This window comes from Aquila chrysaetos, chromosome 16, assembly GCF_900496995.4.
Source record: "Aquila chrysaetos chrysaetos chromosome 16, bAquChr1.4, whole genome shotgun sequence".
NCBI lineage: Eukaryota > Metazoa > Chordata > Aves > Accipitriformes > Accipitridae > Aquila > Aquila chrysaetos.
In genome coordinates, this window is record NC_044019.1 from 6,933,902 (window position 1) to 6,957,773 (window position 23,872).

The 23,872-nt window shown below is 45.5% G+C and overlaps 1 protein-coding gene across 8 annotated transcripts in view; it reads left to right on the forward strand.

Moving 5' to 3' along the window:
• The window catches only part of HIVEP3 (HIVEP zinc finger 3), a 276,516-nt gene that overhangs the window by 12,761 nt on the left and 239,883 nt on the right, over nucleotides 1–23,872 (forward strand). The window contains exon 1 of one of the 8 annotated variants that reach the window (XM_030039180.2): nucleotides 22,667–22,758. The exons of the other annotated variants lie outside the window; for them this stretch is intronic. The gene's annotated coding sequence lies outside the window, so the exon portion shown is untranslated. Of the gene's footprint in view, nucleotides 1–22,666; nucleotides 22,759–23,872 lie in introns of those variants that run through there. 8 annotated transcript variants of the gene reach the window in all.

A 23,872-nucleotide genomic window follows, 5' to 3' on the forward strand; every position in this document is an offset into this window, starting at 1 on the left:
ACTGGAGGCTCAGAGCAAAAATAAAGAAGCTGGTGCAGGTTACCCCTGTAGCAGCCACTTACTCTCAAGGCTACCCGTCCTGTAATCTGTGCTATTGACAGAAATATGAAAGAAAATATTTCCTAAAGCCAATACTAATAGAAAAAACAAGGGAAAGAGCTTTTTTTCTTCCCTGACATGTTTCCAGTCCCCTCTCACAGTTACTAGGTCTGGCACACATGCTGCTACCCCAGTTGCAGAGCCCCACTGTGCAACATGTAACAGAAACCTGAGGATGCAAATGGACAGAGCCTGGGCAGAGGGGTCTGCAGGACACCCTGGGCTTGGACCTTTCTTGTCACTGCATCCTAGAGATAAAACAGAAATAAGCTGTTTGTTCCACTGCTGTTCACAGCTGGAGATGGGAATAACCACCAAACAGTGCTAAAGCAAGAATTAAATGGATTTAATATAGACAGTGCGGTGCTTGGTGTGTGTCACCCCTGGGCTTCTGGCAGCCCCTGCATCCCCTCTTTGCTTTGCTGGGGGCCGTCGTGCTGCCAGGCAGGACCCTGAACCTGGGAACAAATGCAGATGGACCAGGTATATGACAAGTGTTGTTCAATTCTGTGCCAACCATAATGGGATGTGGAGAATAATTCAGACTATATGGGGTTGTAGCAAAGAGCCCAGCTGCCTGATGTAGGCAGTCGAGGTGAGAGGTTTCCAGTTTTCCTTTCTCCCCAGTTTGTTCACGCATATGCAAACTCTAGTGGTACAAACAAGTCGGTGTTGATGCACCCAGCAACTGCATCTTCCGTGGAAGGGGCCCTGATTTCCGAAAGCATCGCCATCCAGGACAGCGTTTAAGCATGTGCTTGCCTGTAAGCTTGTGTTTAATTGCCATCCTGGATAATGTTGTACTTAATCATGTTCCTAAATGTTTTCCTGATTCAAGGCCAGTGTTGGCGTCCTGCGGGTTGCACTGCCATGTGAGAGCTGCCGGTGGTGGATGTGGCATCCCAGCCCCATGTGGTGTGGACAGGCATTAGGCAAGTTATTGCCATTGTGGAAATGAGCAGTGTGTAGGGAAGGAGGCTTGAAGCTCCCCAGTAAAGAAGAGATCTGTGTTACTTAATGGGGTGAATTGGTGAATACAGTGAGCTGAGGAGGGTGATAAAATATACGGTGTCTGTAGCAGCAAAGGATTTGTAACGTTGGTAGATTTGGGTGAGGATTAATGAGCCTTTTCAGCTCTCAGCGACTTGCTGAAACTCCTTAGCCTCATTCGTATGGGGACTTAGCAGCTCAGGGTTTCTTTCAGACTTCTTAGAAAGCTGAGAAGTGTTATCTGTGTATGCCCAGAGTGTATGTGTGGAGAAGTGTGTGTGTGTGTTTTCAAAAGAAACGTGTGAGATGTGGAGCTGAGGGCTCGTACCTGCCTGGGCACCGATTGCAAAAATCCGTGCAGAGCAGTAAATGTGAAGGCAGAATATTTCCAGTGTCAGTTTAAACTCCTTTTCCTCGATATTAAAACCTGCAGAGTTGTGTGGTCTGTACCAGGAGCAACAGCAGGGTGTCCCAGAGAGCTGCTGGGCAGCCTGGGCTGAAAACACCTGTGTGTCTGTACCCCAGGCACCCTGGCAGGATACGTCCCCCCTCTCCTTCCTTCTCTTGCTGGCAGCTTTGCTGAAGGCTGTTTGCAGCCCAAATGCAACCTTATGCCAAAACTGCTGATGCTGCAACAGAGCTGTGCATCATACTCTCAAAAAAATTCCTTCTGCATGGGGTGGTGCCATGATGTGCCTCCAGGTCCTAGTATGAGTCACAGCATCACACTGTTTCTCTGGGATGCCTGTTGTTGACCCCATAATTTATTTTTTTTTTTAAGCTAAACAAAACTCAATGCTGCATCAGGGCTGCAAAGCTTGTGAGATGTGGGCCGGGTGGCAACCCTGGCACCCTCTCCAGAAGAGGTGAGCCCTGAAAAAGTAAGCTGTGCCACCATGATGCACAAAGACCGCATGTGTCAAAGCTTTGTTGCCTTGTCCTCCTCTCTGTATGGAGGAGAACGGTGCATTTTATGGCTGGCCAGGTTTTATGAGGCCAGATATGTTTGGTCAATGTACCAGAAGGGTTGTCAAAAACCTTGTGTCAAAAGTGGGGACTAGCCTTGCTGGCGTTTGGATGTGGGGAATTAGAGCTAATTAATTCCCAACGTTACTGGGCCAGAGATGAGCACAAGAACGAGTGGGCACAAATTAATGGAAGGTTTGGGCATGTCAGGAATTTAGGTGGAGTTTTTTTATGCAGGGAGGTTAGTGTGTGAACCAAATTGCAGTGGGAACAATTAATAGAAATTATTTTTAAAAGTGCTTGGACGTAAGGACAAACTTGAAGATTACAGCTGATAACTTCAAAGAGGAAAATCACTCCATTTGCATTTGATGTCAGGGGAAAGAGCATTCCTTACTCTGGAAAGGAGTGGACTTGGGGAGTAAATGAATATTTGAAGTCTTAAGGAAAACTGGCTGCATCTCCTCTTTATGCTGTGTCATAAAACTGGGACAAAGAGGTCACTTAGTCACTAATGGGCAGCACATTTAGAGTGGGTGAAAAGAAGTAGCTCGGCCGTGCAGGATGCAGTGCAGGAGGAGAAAAGATGAGATGGGAGATGCACCGCCAGCGTTGGAGGGGGGTGCTCCCACTGGTACTAGGTCAACTCTGGTCCCAGGCACTTCCCTGCGATGCGGTTTGTGCAAAATAGAGATTCACCTGTTCATCAGTGAGGTTAAATGACTTGCTGTGAACATCAGGGAGGAATTTCCTCCTCCTGGAGGGTGTATAGGAGTGAATGGTGGTTGGATATGGTCCTGCTCCACCTTCCTCAGGGATTTGTCACTGCCTCCAGCAGAAGCAGACCCAGTGGGTCAGTGCCTTATCACCTCCGTTAGCCTGAATCCTCCATTTCTGTTTCCCCAGCGATGACAGGGGGTGTTAGTTGGGGGCATGTGAGTGTGGCTTGTTTACCTTCTTCCAATTTCTGCTGCCTTCTGGGTTCTTGTCTGGGTTGAAAGCACTCACATGAGCCTCAGTTCCATCGAGGTGAGGTTAGGTTATGCACAACCCCAAACCAAGAAACTTCACGTTAAAACCCATGCTTTCATGCTAGGCAGTATGGCGTCTCAGTGGTGATGTTGGTTGTACAGTGGGTGCCTCTCAGGGTTGGGGCCATCCCATGGATGCTGTCCTTTGCCTGTGGGATGCTCCTGCTGCTCTTCAGCTGGGCTGGACTGCAGCACCTCACAGAAGGCTCCAAGCCCACCTAGCTCCTCTCGCTCAGTTTCATTTGCTGTCAGCACAGTCCATCCATTGCCACCCTTGCAGTGAGTCATGCAGCCATTTGGGAGCTCAACATGCAGGAGCTGACTTTGATCTGCAGGCTCTGAGCCAGGAAGGATTTAGGTGAACCGTGAGTTTTGGCCAAGGGAGGAATACATGGCCCACGCAAACTGCAAAAGCCAGACCAGCAACCCTGCTGAGGGATGCATTTGGCAGCATGGGGGCTGAAAAAGGTCCTGGGAACTGGTTAGTGCAGGCAGAGACACAGGCAAGTAGCGGCGGTCTGTGTTAGCATCAGGAAGAGGATTAGGCAGGCAGGGAGGGCAGCTACACACCCGTGAGCCCATTGCATGAAGCTGCAATGATGAAATCCTCTAATTGAGATATTTGGGAGGCTTGAGTTGCTCTTTCACCTTGCATACCTTATATCTTATATGTCTTTGTAGTTCTGGTCTTTGATTTCTTCAACCCTTCTCTCTTGAGTGGCACTGCCAAAGCTTGCTGTCCTGTTTGCTGGTGGTGGGATTTGAGGATGCAACGGGAAGCAGAGCCCTGTTGGCATGGAGAAGCGGTGCAGTCTCTCACAAGCACCCAGCCATTGTGGTTTATGTCTGAGTGGCAGTGCGAGGCAAAATTTGTCATGACATTGAAAAGCGCTGCTGGTGCTAAGGAAGTGTATTGGTGCTGTCAACATGACGGGGGAAGTCCTGAGGGGGTTACCTGCCACTCAGCTGCAAGTTAGAAAAAACTTCTGTGCTTTAGTGAGTCCAAAAAACCTCAAAAAGAATGAAAAAACAGGGGGGAAAGGGCATAGATACATTATTTGCTGGTAAAATAACATGTCAGGTTTTTGTCCTATCTATTTTACAAGGCAGGTCACCTCGCAGAGTCCTCTTTTGCTTCTCCCAGCCCCAAAGGAGACATGGTGCTGGGGTCACTGGAGAACTGAGATGGGTTTTTTGTGTCCTTTTCCCTGCTTATACATGAAACCCCTCAGAAACCCCCCATGTTCTTACGGGAACAGGGTGAGAGGGATTACGTCCATCTTACATCTGGAGAACTGGGGTGTCAAGAGGTGAAACGCTGGTGCTGCAGGGGGGCTGCGGAGCGGGGGACTGCACTTGCACCCCAGATTTGCAACCAGCTTTTTTAACCCAGAGATACCTTTGACCTTTCCATGGAGGCAGGGCACAAGCTGTCCCTTTATTTTTGCTGTTAGTCTCTATAATGGGAATTTAATACTCTCTGGGCTCTCTGCCGTTCGGCAACAGAAAACTATATAGTAGGAATAACTCCCTGTACATGAAATAAAATTATATTCTATCTTTTTGATACAGTAGAAATGTCTTGTCTTCCCCAAGCTTCTGTCTTTGCATGCTTTCCTTAGGGAGGTACCTACAATCTTTTAATTATTGACCGTGTAATGCAGGGCAGAGTGACATTATTTGTCAGTAATACAATACCGGAGGAGCTGCCCTCCTTTCTCTCTAATTTTCCAATAAGCAAATTGAACCCCATGCAGTGCCGTGTTCAACCAGCCCTTTCCTTTACAGCCTCCCATACCCCTGCACGGTGCTTGCATCCCTCCCATAGTGCGAGCAATTAAGCGACATTTAGCAAACGAAGCTCTCGCCTCCGCCGGGTGACTTTGCTATGAGACAGCCTCCCTCGTAAGGAGAATTTACGTTGATGAAGCTCGGCTGTATCATTTCTGCTGTAAGGCTGCACGGGTGGTTGTTGTGGATGTTGTCCATGTCCCTGTGCTTTGTGAAAACAAATCAGAGGAGTCCCTGAGCATGCAGCTGAGTTGCCTGTTCATTTTCGTGGGAACTGAGCCTTGGAGATGATACGTCTGCTCATCCTGTTAATCAAGGAGGAGACACCTTGCAGTTAGTCCCTGGCAGGAGGCTGGAGCATGCGTGGGTGCTGCGCTGATAGAGCCGAGGTGTGAGAGGACACCTTACTCCTGGTGCTGGTGGTGGGGAGCTTCGGGGGATGGTTTGCAGGCAGCGGGTTGGGTATGTTCAGTGGGGTTTAGTGTCTCTGCGTGCTGGCCACGGCACCCTGGCAGCAGCAGGAGACTTTCAGGTATGTTTCCTAAACCCTTGCATGCCAGTGGTTTTGCCCATCTTTGTGGCACATGTGTAAGAGAGTCAGAGTGAAAGCACAATATTTATTCTTAAGTTTTCAGAGTTAGAAGAGAGTTATGCTATTCTGAATTATGCACGGACATTATTGTTTTCTTAGGGTTTACAGGGCAGTGCTGCCTGGAGGCCAGATCAGACCCATGGCTTTGCAGCCCATCCAGGCATGTGGTCACAGATAGCTCCTCACTCCTGTGAAACAAAACCTAAACCATGACCCATAACGGGTAGAAAAGAAAAACAAACAGGAAAGGGTTGCAAGGTAACAAATAGTAGGACACTTAAGGAAAAGATGACTGTGCAGAAGGATGGAGCAGGTGGAGGAGTATTGTCCTCTGTAGAACAAAAAAGTGAGAACAGCAATAAGACCCATGGGTTATCTCAAAATTTTCTAGAGAATAGAAAAAGTCAAAAAGAGTTCCATTTCCTGAAAACTGTATCTTCTGAGTAAAAGATTTTGCCCATTTTGCCCTTTGTGTTAGTGTGCTGATAAATATGCTTTTAACTTGGATTTTTATTAAAATACCAATGTTCCGTAGAAAACTTGTCTTTTCTGGGCAACTTTCTTCTAAGCCCACAAGCAGCTAATGCTTGCTTTTTCATCTATTGTGGCACATCATCCTATATAACACTAAATACTGTTGCTTATTCTTGCAAATGCTGTAGTTGTTCCTAGTATCTTACTAAGCTGTTGGCTTTTACTTTTATGACACTGATTGCCAGTGGAGTAATAGCACTTTAAAAAAAAAAAAAAAAGCAAGCCTTTTCTTTTAAATACCTACTTCTGTCTTCGAGTGTTATTCTCCATCATATCACACTTTTTCTCATTTACCTTTGCAAAATGAGGTAATAACCTGCCAGAGCAGAATGGTATCTATATTTTTATACTAAGTACAAAAAAAATACATTCTTTTCACAAAGTATAAGGTTGGAAGAAAAGAGAGCTAAAATTTTGTATTTCTTTCTGTGACATCCAGAAAGTTCACTGTATTTTTGTGCTGGAGGTACTAGTTGTTCGGAGGAAATAACCGCAATAAGCTTGCTGCAAGGGCAAGTCAAATTGACGTGGTGTGCTGAAGAAGTCATTGTGGCTTAAAGAAGCTGCATGCAAACCAGGTAGGGTTATATATGTATTTTAAATACAATTACTTGCTCTGTCCTCCAAATTACCCCGAGTGTGCGCTCCTGAGCGAGGCCTCACCAAAAGCTCGTTGCTGAAGGGTGCTTCTGGAAGAAGTGCACACTTCCTGCAAGGTACAGCATGTACGGCAGCAATTACAAGTTTTACATGCATGCAAATGGGGAGCAGCGGTTAAGCCTACAGACTGCGACTGCTACCTTCTCCTGCCCATGGGCATGAATCTCCTTCCTGGCAAAGCAGGTCTTAAGCATCTGCAGGACTAATAAGCTAGAAAACAGGCCCCGGGGAAAACCCCTCTTCCTCCCTCTTTTTCTTTTTTTCTTTTTATTTTTCAGTGCACTGAGCAGAGATTTGCAAGACAAAAGCGTTTGCTTTGCATTGTGCATTTTGTTTTGTGTCTCTGGGTTACATGGAAACACACCTGCCATTTTACTGCTTCCTGCAGCAGATGCAAATAGAGCATCCTCTCAGGAAAATGTTACATCCCTTAAAATAAACTCTGCTGCTCAGTGGTGCGTATTGTCTCTGGTTTCATGCTGGAATGTGTCTGCAAAAACAGAAAGCCACAGGATAAAAATACAGTTGCCCACTAGTAATAAAGAGGGGTTTCTATGAAAGGTGCATGCAGACTGCTGCTGTTATTAGGTTCCAGCGCAGGGGTGTTGGGGGGAGGGGGGAAGAATTCGGGTTTTTTGTTTTTCTCTCCCTCCTTCCTACTTTCCCCTCCCTGTTTTGCTTTGCAGAGCCCCTTGCCTGGCTCTGTGCCTGCGAACCACACCGCTGGCTGTGATGGGCAGCAGTGCTGCCTTTGGCTTTCTCTTGGCCCTGGCTCTATTGCGCAGCAGCAGCAGCAGCAGCAGCAGCAGCAGCGAGTGCCGGCTGCTCCCTGCCTCTGCGGGGCTGCCCAGGATGGGGCTGCCTTGCTGCTGGTGTCTCCTTTTTTCTTTCTTCCTCCTCCTTTGCCATTAAGCCTAAAAGCCCTAATAGGAGAGTTAAGGATAGCTTGAATGGGTGAGAAATTTTCTTGCTTTTGGTTTCCTCACCGCAGAGCCAGACCCATGTCTGGTACATGGAGATGTTGAAACCTGCCTGATGCGGGAGTTTCACTCTCAGTTCATCAGGTGACTGACTGCAAAAATGAATAAGGTTTCTTGCAAGGCTAGAAAAACCGAGAGGAGGAAAAGCGGCTCCTTTATGCAACCGCTGCACTGATGCAGCCATGGCGTGCACAGCAGGGCGATGGGCGGGTGCGGAGTTCGGAGGGTGCAGTTCTGCACATCTTCTCTACAGAGGTCTGCGAGCATCAGCTGCCAACTCAGCTATGCAGTAGCACAGCAGGGCTTGCTTTTGGGTTTTTTGTGGTGGTGGCTAGGTGTAGATTTGCCGTCATTTGCGGTGGGCACTCCAGTTTGCCGGATGTGGACGTGGGGAGACATGCGTAGATGCTCAGGGTTTATCACCTGAAAAATAAGTGGCTGAGTCATTGAAGAAGCTTTGCTGTCTTTAAAAATCACAGATAGGATTTGCTGCCAGCATTGTTTCAAGACAGAAAGTTGATAAAGCTGAAATAACCTGCCTGGAGGTCGCAGTGGTTGTTTGGAGGTATTGGCTAGACTTGGTTTTGGTTCTAGTCGAAGTGACTTTCGGTCATCAAGTGATGAAATGGTTGGTATGGGGAAAGATGGATTGGTATGGGGATATGGGTGGATTTGCTAGGAACAGAGAATTCTCTTCAAGGTGACGTCAAATGGCAGGGTTGGAAACAAGAGGAACAGTATGGTCAGGGAGAGAGAGGACAAGGAGCCCCAGGGCCCTGGGGTGTCTGTGGGACACAGCACATGGGGAGAGCTTACAGGGGACTCTGCAGGCAGGACAGCTGAGGAGAGCACTGAAAAGGAGGTGTTAAGGGTATCTTGGTAGAGAGGGGACTGAGTAGCACAACCATAATTGATGGAAATTACTGCTGAAAGAGGCTTGAAGTTTTCAAGCGGCTGCAAACTGCTGAAGGACAATCTTCTACGGGGCCAAGCTCTTTAGAGACACCAGGGAGGAGAGCCGAGACTGGGGTGCTGCAGTGGGATGGGGCGGGTGGCTGGCAGGGCTCCCTGGGGAGAGCTGGGTTGTGCAAAGGAGAGCTCACAGGTGTGACTGTCACAGCGTCTGTTTTCACAGCACATGTTTTTCTTGGCTCCTGAGCGTAAGAGAGGGGTATCGGGGCATGCCTCCCCATGCTGACAAGAATTCCCCTCAAGGCTTGCTGGGTTCAGGTGTCTTTTCCCTGGAATTGCTGTTGGATCGCTGCAACTTGCTGCCGTTTTTCCCCTTCTGTCCCTTGCTTTCAGTTGGCAGCATCCCATCCCTGCCTGAGCAGCGCCTGTATGATCCATCCTGCAGGGTGGATGTATTCTGGCTCTGTGGCTCCTTTCACACCCTAACCGGGTGGGGGCAGGGCACAGCACAAATCCTGCTTTCTTATGTTGGGGTAACTCCTAAGAAACTAAACTGCCATAGGCTGACCCTTAGCTTGCACTGGGGTAACTAGGAGCCAGATCTGTTTGCGATCACTGTTTTTAATGTGCTGTGCAATCTGCTGAGAAGTGGGGGGCTTGTCCCTGAGTGATTGCATGTGTCTTTCATTTCAGTGATGAGCATTTATCCCTTCACATGTGGGACCGGCTTCTTTCTGTCAGCAGTGTCTGCCGAGACTGCATCTGTCTGGATATCCTTATCGCTCGGCTCTCTGCACATCTGGGGCGGTGAGGCACAGGGCAAGCCCACCCGTGCTCTTCCTTATGGCTGCAGCTGTGAGACAGGACCTTTTCCTTTTAATGCCTGCTGTCCACTAGGAAATTCAGTTGGTTAGAGTAAAGGGCGTCCCTGATGCAAGGGTTTGGCCCCAAGGCTGTCCTCGAAGCCTGCCCTCCGGGGATACTGCTGCGTGATGGGCTCTCAAGGTCCCTCCTGTTTCCCTTTGAGGAAACTCATGTTCTTGAAGTTCAGTTTGTATCTTGTTTCCTGAAAGATCTCAGAAAAGGGAAGTAGCTCTATTTTAAATATTCTCTGTCCATTTGCTTTATATTTTCTTGGCCAGAGAGCTATGAAATTGGTCCTGTAGGTGTTAAAGTAGAGCACCTCATGAGCGGCTTTCACCTTGACTCCTACTCTCTCTTTATCCCAACAGTGATTAATTCTGATCCTTTTGGTTTCTTGGTAGAGATTAGCAGACACCAGGAAAGCCCACTTCACCCTCCCTTCAACACCTGCATTTCAGGATCATGCAAGATGGATGGGCAGTGCGTAGTCCTGGTGCTTGGTGCACTGTGTGGAGGGGTGGCCCAAGCCATGGCTGACACTACAAGTGCAATATTTTGCACTGAGAGTATCACTGTCCCCCTTCCTCATGAAGCTGTCCACATTCGTAACAGCTGTATTTGCTTCCTAATCATATTAACATCTCTTAATCTCCTAAATCTATGCAGTGTCCTAGCAGACCAGCTCGCTGAAGTGGTCGCAAGGAGCTCTATGTGCTACTAGGGACTCAATGCTATGCTGAATAATTTGCAAGAGCAAGCAATGCCAAACATTCTGCTCAGAGAAGATCAGAGACTTTTTCTTCTTTTAATCATGTGCTTTCCTTGCCTTATGAAAACATCTCTGTACTGCTCTTGCTAATAGCAGGAATCCTAAGAAAACACAGAGGGATCTGCAGTAAAGATCAAGCTACCGTCAGCTTGCCCAGACAGCTCTGTTATCCTAGCAGAACAAACCTCTCCAGTGGGACTCCAGTAACCTCACCAGAGGTAATTGTGGGCAGATGCATCACCTGGATATGATGTCATTGCACTGTGCTAATGTTATTTTGTTCAATGCAAGCGAAGGAGGTTGATGAAATGGCTGGGAGCATTAGCACACAGCATCAAGGACTAGACCAGGGTGATTTATGCAGCCAGCTGGAAGAGATCCCCTGTTTGGGCAGCATGACACTCCCTGTCCTTTCTCAACATGCTGATTCGTGTTGTTGTGAACTACCTGCTTGAGGCTCTAAGGAGGTGCTTGGCATGGCCTGGCCTGGAGTTTGTTGCCACTTTTTTCCTCTCCTCGGTTGCTGGACTTGTAAAGAGCATCCCCCACATGTTATATGAGCCTGGGAGCCTCCTGCTGCCTGGAGCCTTAATAAAGTATTAGATGCAACTGAAGGGATGCAGTACCGCAGTAGATCTTATCCACCATTTTCAGGCTGAGGCTTGAGCATTGGTACCCTCTGAGATCTGACCAGTGTGCTCTCAATGTGTGTAATATCAGCTGGAAGCAGAGGAGGAATTCAGGCTCTGGTCCAGCTCCCACGGTGTTCCATGAGGTAGGGTTGCTAGACATCCGTGTAACGTGAGATTTCCTGTATTTCAGACTGTGAGTTGTATTGAAAACATACGGGATGCTATCCTTCCTGTATTTCCTGCACAGTTTTAATATGGGACCTGAGAAATCCCACTATCACCTGCCCCTTCCCCAGACGTATTTCTTAGAATCTTCTTTGCTGTCTGTCTTTTCCCCAAAAGTTTGCATTTGGCCATCAACTTGTAAGGACAAAGTGACCATTGGAGCATGTTTGAGGTTTTCACTTTTATGATGTTATCTATCCACTGGCTTTCTTAAGACCTTCAGCAGAGTCAACCAAACTGCATCACAGTTTACTGGTAAGGTGAAAGTCTAAGTGATGTCTATCAGATTATTATCTTATTTTATTACATAATTAAACACAAGATAAAACTAGGTTATCCCAATTGCTGAGAAAGCTGATTTTTCAGACAAGGTAAGCACTTTGGGTCTCAACACTCCAGATTTCTGGAAGTGTTTGACACAGTGTCACATGGAGAATTATACACCAAAGAGAATGGAGATTAGCTCACAGAGAACTAGCAAGGTAGGAGAGGCTGCGAAAGGAGTCCCCTGAAGATCAGTCGTGGGCTGAGCTTCTCTGTTACGTTGATATTGGAGCAAGTATGAGGAATACCCTGAGGAGATACATGGACAGTACATTAGGTGCCTTTGTGGATGGAAGGGAGGATTGTGATGGGAGAGGAAGCACTGGTGGATCTCGGCTGCTTTTGTACAAAGTTCTGGTTCCCTACGTCCAGGAAGATGAATTCAAATTAGGATAAATGTGATGACCAGCTATTACAGTGATGAGAATGGAGCAATTTCCTTACCAAGAGGAGATTAAGGGCATATCTACATCATCATAATGAGAGACAGTCTTGTCTTAGAGTTCATAGTCCAGCGTAAAGCACAGTAGTGAATTTATAATGATGGGGTTGAATTTGGGACTTGCCAAATTCATGGTATAAATGATCAAATGTGAATTTAATAGAAATAATTATGGATGACTTTAGAACTAGTCAGAATGCAGACCAGTTACTACAGTGTGAGTATCTTGGGGCACGCAGTCCCCACAACTGCTATTATATTATTTGGAAAAGGAGGCTGCTTTTCTGTAGAGACGTACTTAATCAAGATCTGATGATTTTGGAGTTTGTCTCAGCAAAGCTTGATCTCAGACAAGCTTCTTGTCTGTCACACCTTGCTCCTAAACAGGCAGCTCTGCGTAACCACGATCTTTCAGCTGGGAAGAGAGGAGTGGGAGCAAACAGATTTGTCTCTGAACTTCAGAAGAGTTGTGTGGGTTTTGCTTCCTTATCCCTGGCTGCAAGAACCAAGTTGTGCCAACGGTTCCGGTCATAATTCATGAAATACTGACCATGAACTGCTAAATGATGACATGTGGCCATTTTTTTTGTCGTAAGCTATAGATGCCTCTAATTTGAGACATTCCTCCCGGCTGGGTGGGTGGGAGCTGGGACTGCTGTTTTAGGGAGCTGTGTTCAGTTCTTTGCTTACCCCCCAAGACTTTGCAAAGCTCAAGAGTGGCGTAAGCCTTCTCTGTCCCAGCCATGTGAGGCCCTGGGCCAGTGGAAGAGGCAAGCTTATAGACTCAATGGTTTAGACTCATGATTTGGTGCCTATTTACCTTTTTTTTGCCTCAGGGAATAACACTGAGTTCCCTTCCAGCTCCTACTCTGTGAAGGCTGCTCCTGACGTCCAGGAGCATCTGCCTGCTGGACAGGCCAAAACCATGTTTCTCTTCCAGCCAGCCATGGTGATGCTTATGTCCCAGCTGGTCCTGGGGTCTTTGCAGGGATATGCCCCCTCTGTGCAATCCTTGTTACAAGTGCTGCAAGAGGTGTTGAAGTCAGAAGCTGAGCTCAGCTTCTTTGCATTTTAACAAGTTGCATTTTTAAAATAATTAGATTGAGTGAGAATTGCTTTTTTAGAAAAATGAGAAAAGATGCAGCACTTGCAGAGTTTGGGAGAGCTGTGTGCTGGAGCCAAGAGTCTGGATGCTGGAGTGTCTCCTTTCTGGACTCCCCAACCCATAAGAGTCATGTTATGTTCTCTCTTCAGTAGTGAGGGATGTAGGAATGCCAAATACACCAAGCTGCTGGCTTTCTGTGCTGGGCTGCAGAATAACATGCTGGCATTGTGCTTTAGGCTAGCCTCAATTACTTGCTTGTTATCAGGGTGGAGATCAAAGTACATCATTTAAAGAACAAATGCAGTAAATACCTTGAATTTATGTATTGACTTTTTTGGAAAAGTGAATTGTCACAACAAGCTCAAGCTAATCTTTTGGATTTTGCATAAAGAACTGGGAAGAGAGAGAGACATAAATGTTACCTGAGGTGTCTCAATTTGCATGATGCAGCGTGATTTTATGAGGATACCACTGCCTGCTGTGTAATTCCTGATTCCACGCCTTGGCGTTGCTCTGGGATCTCTGTGCACTCTGAATATCCTCAGGTCTCTGGGTACTACGGGAGTTGAGTCAGTGCTCTTTTCATCTTCTAAGTGCTGACTTAGATGTTAGTGATTTATTTTTCTGCTCGAAGTTTATTTTTAGTATCTCCTGAAAAGTTGCATACCTTGAAAAGTAAAAGCAAAGGCACTGTTAGAGAGTCTGCTGGTGAGCTGATTACTCAGGTTCATCTGGCTCTTCCTTTTAAAGGCATTTCTTTCACTATATAGCGGCTTTGCTCCATGAAAAAGTGTGGTATATACGAAGGAAAAAGTGTGAATGAAGTCAGGCTAAATCTTTTGCCATTTTAGTGCAGACTGGAACTGGGGAAGAGGCAGGGGACAGAGGAAGAGCAGATCCCTAAGAAGTTGCTCCCATCCCATCCAACAGCAAGGCTTTTATCTTCCCTGATGTTAGAGTTGCCTTCGTTAGTTCAGATTAACTAAGAGGTAATAGTATGTGAGAGAGACACACAACCAGGGTGGATTTAGAGATGGAGCAGCTGTGAATATAGTGGAGGTTATTTGCCGTTGTAATGTCTTAAATTCTAGCAGAATGTCCTGTATATAAATTACAGCTTGTAATTTAAATGTGTTAATGAAATAGGGCAAGCTAAAGCCTACCCTGATAAGAGGAATGACTACATGGAATTGGGTTTTGTGGATCTTGTGAGCAAATTGAAAGACACTTTTTTCTTTAAAACATTTAGTTATGCTGCAACCCTGATGTTTTAATTATGTTGAAACTACTGGACTTGCATGTGGTGGGGATTGTTATTAAGGTGTCTCCACAATGAGTTTTCTTATCTCCTTCAGTGGAAGCTTCTGAATATAAAAGTGATAGCCTTTCCATGTGTGCTTCATCCTCTGGTATGCTTCCTTAAACAGAAACCTTTTTGTAAGAGTTTAAATGATCTGGTTTGGGGTTTTCTGTGAAAGCCGGTGGGAGAACTTTTGTGTGTCTTGATGGACTATAAGAACTATTCCTTGCCAAATGAAAATGCAATGCTTTTCAATATTTTCCTAGTTTTCTTACTTAAGAAAAAAAAGAAAATCTAACAGTCAACCCTGCAGATATCCATGGTATCGTCACATCTTCAGTCTTGCATTTCCATACTGAGTTTTTACAGCACAGGAGGTGACGGTAGCCATCAGCTGGTGCCCTTTACCAGCACTGCAAAGCATCCTGCCTTGCCTTGAGACCAACCTGCAGAGAAGCTGTAGGAGGAGATGGCTCAGATGGTGGTGCAGCCCTTGACAACATTGACACTCTTGGCCCTCGGGGCTGCCAGGCTGCAGCTGCTCCGCTCCTCCTTTCCAGAGGGATTGAGAGGCTGGTGGTGAACAATTGCTGTTTTGACCTCTCTCCCTTTCCCCCTTCCTTTTGTAGCAGATGGGGGAAAGGTGAGAAGCCATGAACTCTTCTGTCACTGGTCTTCTGAGAGCAGTCATTTGCATGCTGTTTATCCCAAATTCTCTGCTATGAAAAAGTCACAAAGTCTGCAGAAATCCCAGTTCAAGGAACAGCTGGCTCCAGGTCCAACAGGTGGGGCTTGAAATGGAGCTAGGTGGAGAGGAAACAATTTTGAAGGAGTCGCCCTTTACTGAATTCATGCACCTTCTGTTTGCAAAAATACCGGGAATCCCCAGCAGTCCCCCTGACATATCATTGAGTAGCATTTCTCAGGAGGGTAAGCAGGAAAAAAGGCCTCTTCCAAGTGCTGGGTTCATTCAAATTGGGGGCTTTTTCCACACAGATTGAAGAAGACAGAAGTCTTGCATTTTTCACCAAAGAGCTGGATTATTTAAATTTTCCCTGTCTGAAAGCAATGGCAGGACAAGGGAAAAAGCTCTAGCTGATGCAAAGGAGAATTTGCAGGTCTCCTGCAGGTCAGTCTGCAAAGGGAATATCACCCCATCACCCTGTTTCTGTCCCCAGCTCCACTGCAAAATAACAGTCTTGGTATGGGTCCTTGAAAGCCAACTACGTTGGAAATTGAATCTCTGCTTGTGGTCTTTTGAAACAGCTGAAGCACCAAAGGGCAGCATAAATCTGAGAGGTTGGAGATGAGGTCCCTTGCACCAAAAAACCTTGCAGGTAGAATTAGCTCTGCCCAGATTGCCAATGCTCAGGACAAGATGGAAAAATCATCTGCCTAGTAAATAATTCTTCACTGTAATGGGAGTGTGTATGAACAGAGGAGGAAATAACAGCTGCATGAAGTACTTTATCCGCCGCGCTGTGCTTATGGTCCTTTTCTGAAAAATGCGTGTGTACGATGGCTGTGGGACCCGCAGCACCCCCAGGTAAATGGGAAGATTTTTGTATCAGGGAATACCCACCTGCATGTATCCAACATTGTTTGAAGAAGAAACGAACCCATGGAGGTAGTCTGTGGATCATTTGGATGTCTAGTGCATTAGTACATAAAGGAAACTGCATGTTGATATTATTTCTTTTTTAATCCAGAAGTGGAAGTGCCCTTTTTTAAAAAAAGAAAACTGCACCAACTTCCTTAGGTGACAAGGGAAGCTTTAATGCAGTTTCACTAATATTTGAGAGATTCCTGTCATTTTATACGGAGCAAAAATTAGTCTTGAGGTAATAAAAACTGCAAGCCTCTCAAAGCTGGAAAATATCCCTTTCACTAAACCACTGAAAATAAGTTCCAAGGATACAGCAAGCATTTATCAGATTTTTCCATTTCTGCAAAGCTTTTTTTACAAGAGATTCTGCTTTTTCTGGGCCTTCCCTTAATCTACTTCTGACTTTTTTTTTTTTTTTTAAGGAAGGAAACTTTGCTGGCTGAAGCTTCACTCCTTTTAAAGTTTTATGTAAAGTCTTGGTGCCAGATGCTGCTCACTAGCTCAGTGGCTCTATACTTGCAGCCTGCCCTGGAGTTGCTCTCTTGCAGTTTGGCTTGTTTATTCCATATTCTGCCTGGTTGGTTAATTAAACTCTGCCCAACTCTTGCAAAAATATAAAATAGAATTACAATAGGCTGCCTGTGGACGTCTGAATGCAATCAGCGTGTGGAGGATGGATGTGTTTTCGTGTTAACAAACTGAGCCATTGCATTTTGGCTAAGATAGACTTCATTTCTTTATCACAGAGCATTTGACAGGGAATAAGTAACCCATGTAATCGTTGCTGCATCCTTGTTTTTTCCCTCTGTCTCGCTGGATGCGGAGGAGCACCCACTTGCATGGGGAGGTGTCTGACTCAGCAGCTGGATCATCTGGAGGCAGCTCTCCAAGGCCAGCTCCTCTTCTGCAACGTTGCTCCTGTGCATCATGATGGGAGAAGACCCCGTGCTGCGTTGCAGCTCAAAACCTGCCCCGCACAGGCTGCAAGGAGCTTGGCTGCAGCCTTATGTGGCATGGTCCTGAGCCAGTACAGAGCCTGGGGTGTGACTGGGGTGACACATCTGTGTCACCTCATCTCGACAACCAACGTGGGGAGGCCAAACGATAGGAAACAGGGGGGTGTTGTTTGCATGCCTGGCGTACATAAAATTTAGCTCCAATTTTGTCAGCTTGAGATGCTGCTCTAAGTGTATAAATGTGTTCTGGTTTATTTGGGGCAGCAGATTTGTTTTTCTTTATTGGCTTAAAAATAAATTGTGCAGCCTATACTATTTAAGCCACTAGCCAGGCTGCTTGCTCAACCGCTGCAGAGCCCTTCTTCAGTTCTGTATTGTTAATTCAAACTGTTTTAGCTGGTATGCTTTGCCTTGCAGATTTTACTTTATTCTGTGGTGTTCCCCCCCCCCCCCCCCCCCCCCCCGCGCGCAATGTATGTATTGCTGTGATTTTTGGTTGTTATTTTCTCTGCCATACAGGCATTCTTTGTGCTTGCTTAAATTGCCATGGGCGTTCCTGCCAAAGCTAATGCATTAATACCTGTTTCATGCTGATGTATGTGCAAGTGTTATGTATTCTTCTTGAATTAACATAAAAGTTAATAATTGCCCAGCACATGATATGTCTGGTAAGTCCACTCACAGTGCTGAGCACAGTGAGTTTTCCTGATCTTCTACAGACCAACTTGCATCTAGATGTTTCTCATGGAGAAGGAACAAAATACCCTCTGTCTCCATTGCCAGAAATCACACATCCCCATTTGTTTTGGGAATATTATTTCCTCTTTAATCCTGTGTATTCTTCTGGTTTGTTTGCTTTGGTATTACTCTCCTTTCCACCATGGAGATGGGGGAGCTCAGCTGCAGAAAGGCTGCTTAGTCTAAAGCTTCAAGGAGACGGCCTCCTGACGTAGTCCATTGCTTTTCTCACCCGGGTGTGTTTCTGGAGAAACATCCTGGTGACATTTAAGCCCATAATTTTTTAGCTGCTTGATGAGCTGTTGCTTGGGGATGCTGCTTGGATCTCAGTGCTGGGAAGCAAAGGGTTTAATTTTTGGTTGGGGAGCCAGCTCTGGGTATGGACCCAAGGAGTATGGACCCTGGCAGGAATACTTCTCATGCACCTTTGCTTGTCAGTATTTCACGTCAAGGGACTGTTTTCTGGGCTCACGAGGAGGAAACACGGCCCCTGCAGCTCCACTGGGTGGGTTTGTTTTGTTTGGATACTCGTGATGTGGATGACGGCTCTGAGAAACATTGAATGCTTGCACAGGAGCTTTCAAACCGCATCCGCTGCTGGCTTTGGCTGGATCTGAAGTGGCAAATGAAATACGGGAGAGAGAGAAACTTTCACACCTTCTAGCCAGCCAACCTCAACTGAGCAGTTAGCTACACTGTTGGCTTTTCTGCATCTAAATACACCATAGGACTGGGTTAAAGGAACAACTTTCTACCACTTCAGTCTCTGTAGGACTTCAGGAAAAAAATTAACTGAAGCGCTCCATGCAGTTTCCCCACTTGCAAAATTGCATTAATGATGTTTGCATGCGTTCATAAAGTGTTTTGTGCTCCAAGAATAGAATTGTTATGTCAGTGCTGTGCATTGTCATTATTTATTATCTTGGAGCTAATGGTGTGCAATACAAAGAGCGTGGCATGATTTCGGAAGCTGAAGGCATGCCACGTTTCCTGATGACAATGTGAATGATTGCGGGTTTTTGAGGCACTGTGAGACGTGGAATTTGTCCTTTGCAGCGTGCCGATGAGGAATCCTTCATTGTTCCTCCAAGCGAGACTCACCAGGCGGTAGGTGTTTTGTGTTAGTCTGGAAGGACACTGGAGAAATTTGAGAAAATAACTGGTGTAAATTTGTGGTTTCAGCAATATTGAGAAACTGTTGACATGTTGTTGGGAATAGCATTTCAGGGTGTAAATGCATGAGAAAGGCAGTAGGGAGATACTTGAGTTACGGAAGCATTTCAGTCTTGAAAGTCCTGCGTGACCTGTCATTTGCTGGAATAGCATTTTGAATCTAGAAGGAAACTGTGAATGGCTGAATTTCATCCCCCCCCCCCCCCCCCCCCTTCTCCCCCAGCTTTTCCTCAAAGCAGGTCGGCACACGTATAGTGGAGCAACCACATGGCCTGTACCTTGGCTCCATCATCTTGTTGCATCTCACAAGGTGAGCAGTGCTAGGTTTGGTCTGGTCCTTGAGCAGGAGACATCCAGGCATCTCCAAAGCATTGAGGTCTGAGGGAAACAGCCTCTTGTTGCCAGCAAAGGTGCCAAGTTTTGGTTGACCTGGCCAGCAAAAGAGCCAAGGAGAAGACCTGTTTTTTTTGTAGTCTTTAAAGTTAAACGTTATGCAAAATTCTTGTTGTGAGCCCAAGGGTCTGGCCACTGTCTCATCCGGGTGCACTCCATTTAACCTAATTCCAGTTGCATTTTTAACTCAAAAATGCTTTAGATGAGCACAAATGGCTGTGTCCCATGCTTTGACGTAGATGCTTTTGACTTAGATTTAGAGACTTAATTTTGAAGTGAATACTTTTGTGAAGTTTTTTCATAAATACTTACATCCCTCCACTCCAGGGTCTTCACTGGCACCAGGCTGGTCCCAGCTCCTCTTACACTGTAAACTGGCTTTAGATCTTTCAAAAAAGAAAACATCCAACTATGTGTTAAAAAATGCAACCCCCCACCCTGTAATGTCAGATAATTAAATACATCCTTGCATATTTGTAGTCTGCATAATCAGTTGTTCAAACATGACAGTCTTATTAAGTATGGATTGTAAGTAGTCTCTAGAGTTTAAACCATTGCGTAGTTATTTAAAAAGAAAGAAAAAAGAACCTGTGGGCAACAGAAATGTCGTGTCATACATCCTGGCTGACCTGCTGTTGTCTATCAAGGTATGTTTGAGCTTTCAGATATTAGAACTTTTCAAAGGAAAACACATGGATCCCACCTCTTTTGTATTAATATTTCCTGAGTGCTTTTCCTTTCAAGTGTTTCTGTTTTCAGTGGTGCCTTTTTCAAATTAAAAAGGCTTCCCAAGCCTTTAAACACAGCATGTGTCCAAAGTGTGGAAAATTCTCTTTGAAGAGTCACAGTGTTTAAAAAAAAAGAAGGGGGGAGGTAAAAAAGAGGGAGAGCAAATGCTGGCTGGTGTGGTGTGAAGGGCAGCTCGGTGCTTTCAAATAGAGCATTTCTGATTAGATATGGGCTTTGCTGTGCTGGTGTTACACATTATCCAGATAAAGATGAATATGCATGCAGGCATACTTTGAAATATTTGTGTGATCTATATTAATGTAAGTTGGTGTTAACAGGAATATTTGGATGCTCATACTGTTTGCATCTGAGGTAGGATGTAAAATAGCTGAGGCTGGTTTCTCTGGAAGGTTTCATGTGAACGTGGGGACACCTGACAACACTAACATCACGGAGAAGGGGGGAAGAAGGGGAAAATAGTATCTACCAAATACAGGTTTCTTTTTTGATATAACTGCACTTGCATATCCCTTGGATGCTGGTCTACATGTTGTTGGTTTCAATGAAATGCAAAGTGATTTTGTGACAACATGTAAATGTCAGACTCTGCGCTGACCTGGCTGCTCTCTGCCCAGGCTCTCTGGTCCCACTGGCCACTTCCAGACAGTGAAACTGCAGGATCAGGGCTGGTCTTGTGATTGCCAAGAACTTTATTTTGAGATTTGTACAGGGTTACTGCAAGTGAACAAGGGATTAGGAAATACTTTGCATTACAATTTGCCAAAACTATGTTTCAGCCTGCAACTACCCTCTGCAAACAGTGCTGAAGTGCTCTGCGTGAGTTTGCAAGCTTTCATCACAGCTGCCCTGAGCATCCTGGGTTGTTGGTGGAGGAGCAGGTCTCAGCAGTGCTTGGATGTGGAGGGTCCCTGGTGTGCTGTGATCTCCCCGTAGTCCCTGAGTCGAAGGAGACGGGGACTCGCAGGCAGAGCCCTGCCTTGTTCCCCGAGTTCATGTGAAGCTTCAGACTGCAGGGGTGAGGGAAGGGACCGGTGCAACAGCTCGCAAATCCCTGCTGGCCTCTTTAATTGGCGAGGAGCTGTTATGTCCTTTTTAATCTGTGCAAAACTTTCCTGCAAACCAGCTTAGATAGTTATTTGTAGTCTGTCATTATCTGATTATCACAATGCTGATTGATGGGCAGGGAACGTGGTGAACATCTGACCCTTGAAGCCGCTGCAGAGCACAGTGTATTGACAACCTGTGAAAAAGGCAGTTTTGTGTCTTTTAGGCTATCTTAGCCAGCAGTTAAGTATCTCTGTATTACTGAACCAGCTTTCAGGATAAAACTGGATGCTTATAGACTGTTTGCTTGGTTTACTCCTCTGTGCTTGCTATCCCCCTTTTTTCCCCTACCTTGTGTTGCTGGTGCTAAATGTAGAGCAAAACCTCTCTGGTGGGGTTTGAAGTTAGCAGGTATGCTGTTAAGTTACTGCTTGTCTAAGGTAGCAAAGTTCAGGGCAGGAGCTGTGAAAATATTGGGAGAATAGAAGCAAGTCAAAAGTTTGGGAATGATATTTCTTGTAGCAGGCACCTAATTAGTTGGAAAAGAGAAAAAGAAAAACATTTTTGGCATGGCATGACATTATCTTTTATGAAGATCTTGGTGCATTTTAAGACATACTGTCTCTCATGTGCACATGGCCCATGATACTGGCATTACAGGCACCTACATCGGAAAAGGGGAGACTGAGAAAAGATGTCTCATGTACTGGTTCACAACTGGGAAGATAATTCAGGGTTTGATTCCCAATTCCCTCCCTTTTCCGCATTGACATTTCTTTATTCTCCATCTGCTTAGCACTGGAATACAATCATAGTACATAAATTGTCCTTAAACCTCGCCAGATGTTTGATCAAAGGTGGAGAGATAGTACACAGGTTAAAGGCCAAAAAGAGACCTGCAGAAAGCAGATGCAAAGCTGAAGCGTCAGAGACAACATCATGTTGGATAACAAGTTTTGTAGCTGCGATGCACAGCTGGTACCGGGAAGTACAGGGAGAAAAAATGGACTCCTTCACTGCTTGCCCTTTGAGACTTAGGATACCAAGACAGTACAGTCTGCTTTTGCTGGATTTCTCCCCCCCGCCCCTTCAGATCTGAAAGTTAAATCATAGGAGTGGGGACGCGTTTACTCGAACATACCCAGCAGGTTTAGTTGGCTTCTGGGAATCCCTCTGAACGTGAACTTGAACTCTGAGGGATGGAGCTGCTGGCCTTGGAGGAGGTGAATAAAAGGCTCTACTTGCTGTATCTTAGCTAGTCTTTGCATTTTTTTTTGTCCTCTGAGGCTGTGCTGCTTTGTCTTCCCAGGCTGTTTCCTGGTGCTTAGAGAAAAAAAGGCCACAACCGTGCTCTGAGAAGAGATTTGTGCTATAATGAGAATCCTTTGCTTTTATTAGTGCTATTTGCATAGACTCAGAGCATGTGGAAGATAAGAGGCTTAAGCCGTTAAGTGTAGAGAAATGTAAGGTAATAATGAGGTTATGGAGGAAACCCTCGGCGGTTGTGCTGAGCTGGGAGCAGAGCCCTGAACCCCTCTGCTCAGCCACCCACAGCAATGCCAAATGTGGGGTGCAAAGCTGTGCGGACCCTGGGAATTTCCCCTGTCCTCTGAGATGTGCAGCACTGGATTTTGCCTGAAATGCTGCCTGTTATTCCACCTCTTTGCTTCTGCCTTGCTCCCACTGTATTTATAGCCTTTGCTCCTAATTTCTTCAGGTCTAGCATGGGGTTTATTGCCCATCGGGCTTTGTAAGGCAGTGGGAGGATGCCCAAGTACCTTCAGAGAGCAGGAGCAGGTGGAGGGGTTTTATGCTGCTTTCAGTCTCTCTCTGTCTGGTGCTTCAGCGTGCTATGGGAGCCTGCACAGGTTGGATGTTGCTGGTATGAGATGGACAGATTTTCTGATAATGCCATTTATTTAAAGACTTGTTTAGATGCCCGACTGAGAGCCCTTCATGGGGACAGACTCCTCCTTGGAATATGCCATTTTCCAAAGCCAATATATGCCATATATTTTTTTTTTATATATATGTCTCTATATTTTTATATGTACGATTGCCCCACTGGATGGACCACTCTGTAGATTAGTAGGAAATGTAGTTATTAGCTCTTGATAAGCAGCCACTTTTTGTCCCAGCTGTTTTTTAATTAAACATAGATGTGAAGTGCAGCTGTTCATTCAAAGGACACTTTTTACTTCTCTGTAAAATGCACCATTTTCCAGTGTTAAGTCCTGTAGCTCAGTGCAAGAAGAAAATTCTTTCTAAGGTCCTATTTTCATTCCTATTTAATTTTGTAACAAATATTTCTTATTGCAGCTGAAGGTGAACTTAGTTTGGGAACTATTAGCAAAGGTGAGAGGTGGTCTTCAGGAATGGGGAGAGGATTTATTTTATTTGCTTCAAAAATATTTTCAGATCTTGGTGCTTTTGTGCTTTTCAAAAAAAAAAAAAAAGAAAAGTGTAATTTTATACGTACAGCTGTGCCTTGATTTGAGGCTTTCCAAAAGCTTGAAGCCCCAGCAGTTGTACAAAAGTTGTTTTGAGGATCTGTGAGTAAATCAGAGATTGCTGTGAGAAAGTAGTGTGCTGCTGAAAATATTGGGAAAATTCAGGAGGGACAAAATCCCGTGGTTGAAACCCAAGTATTATCCCGGTATGACTCTAAATGGCATAAACTGCCTGAGTGGATGCTCTTATGGTAGTCTTCACTGATGGAAGACGACCAGTAGTGGTTTTGGAGAGGATTTTTATAGGCCACCAGTGATATTACAAGCAGTTGTTGATTTTGATTGTAAACTAGTGTGCCAAAACAGTAACTGTTCACTGCTTTGATTTAAAACAGTGGTGCCATTTCTGATAAATCAATTGCGTTTGCATTACTGGTCATCTGGGTTTTTCCTTTCTTGCTCTTCCTTGTCACTCCCCAAATACACTATAGGGATGTTAGCAACACCCATGCTAGGAGAGAAGTTAAAACAAGCTCTGCAATTGCT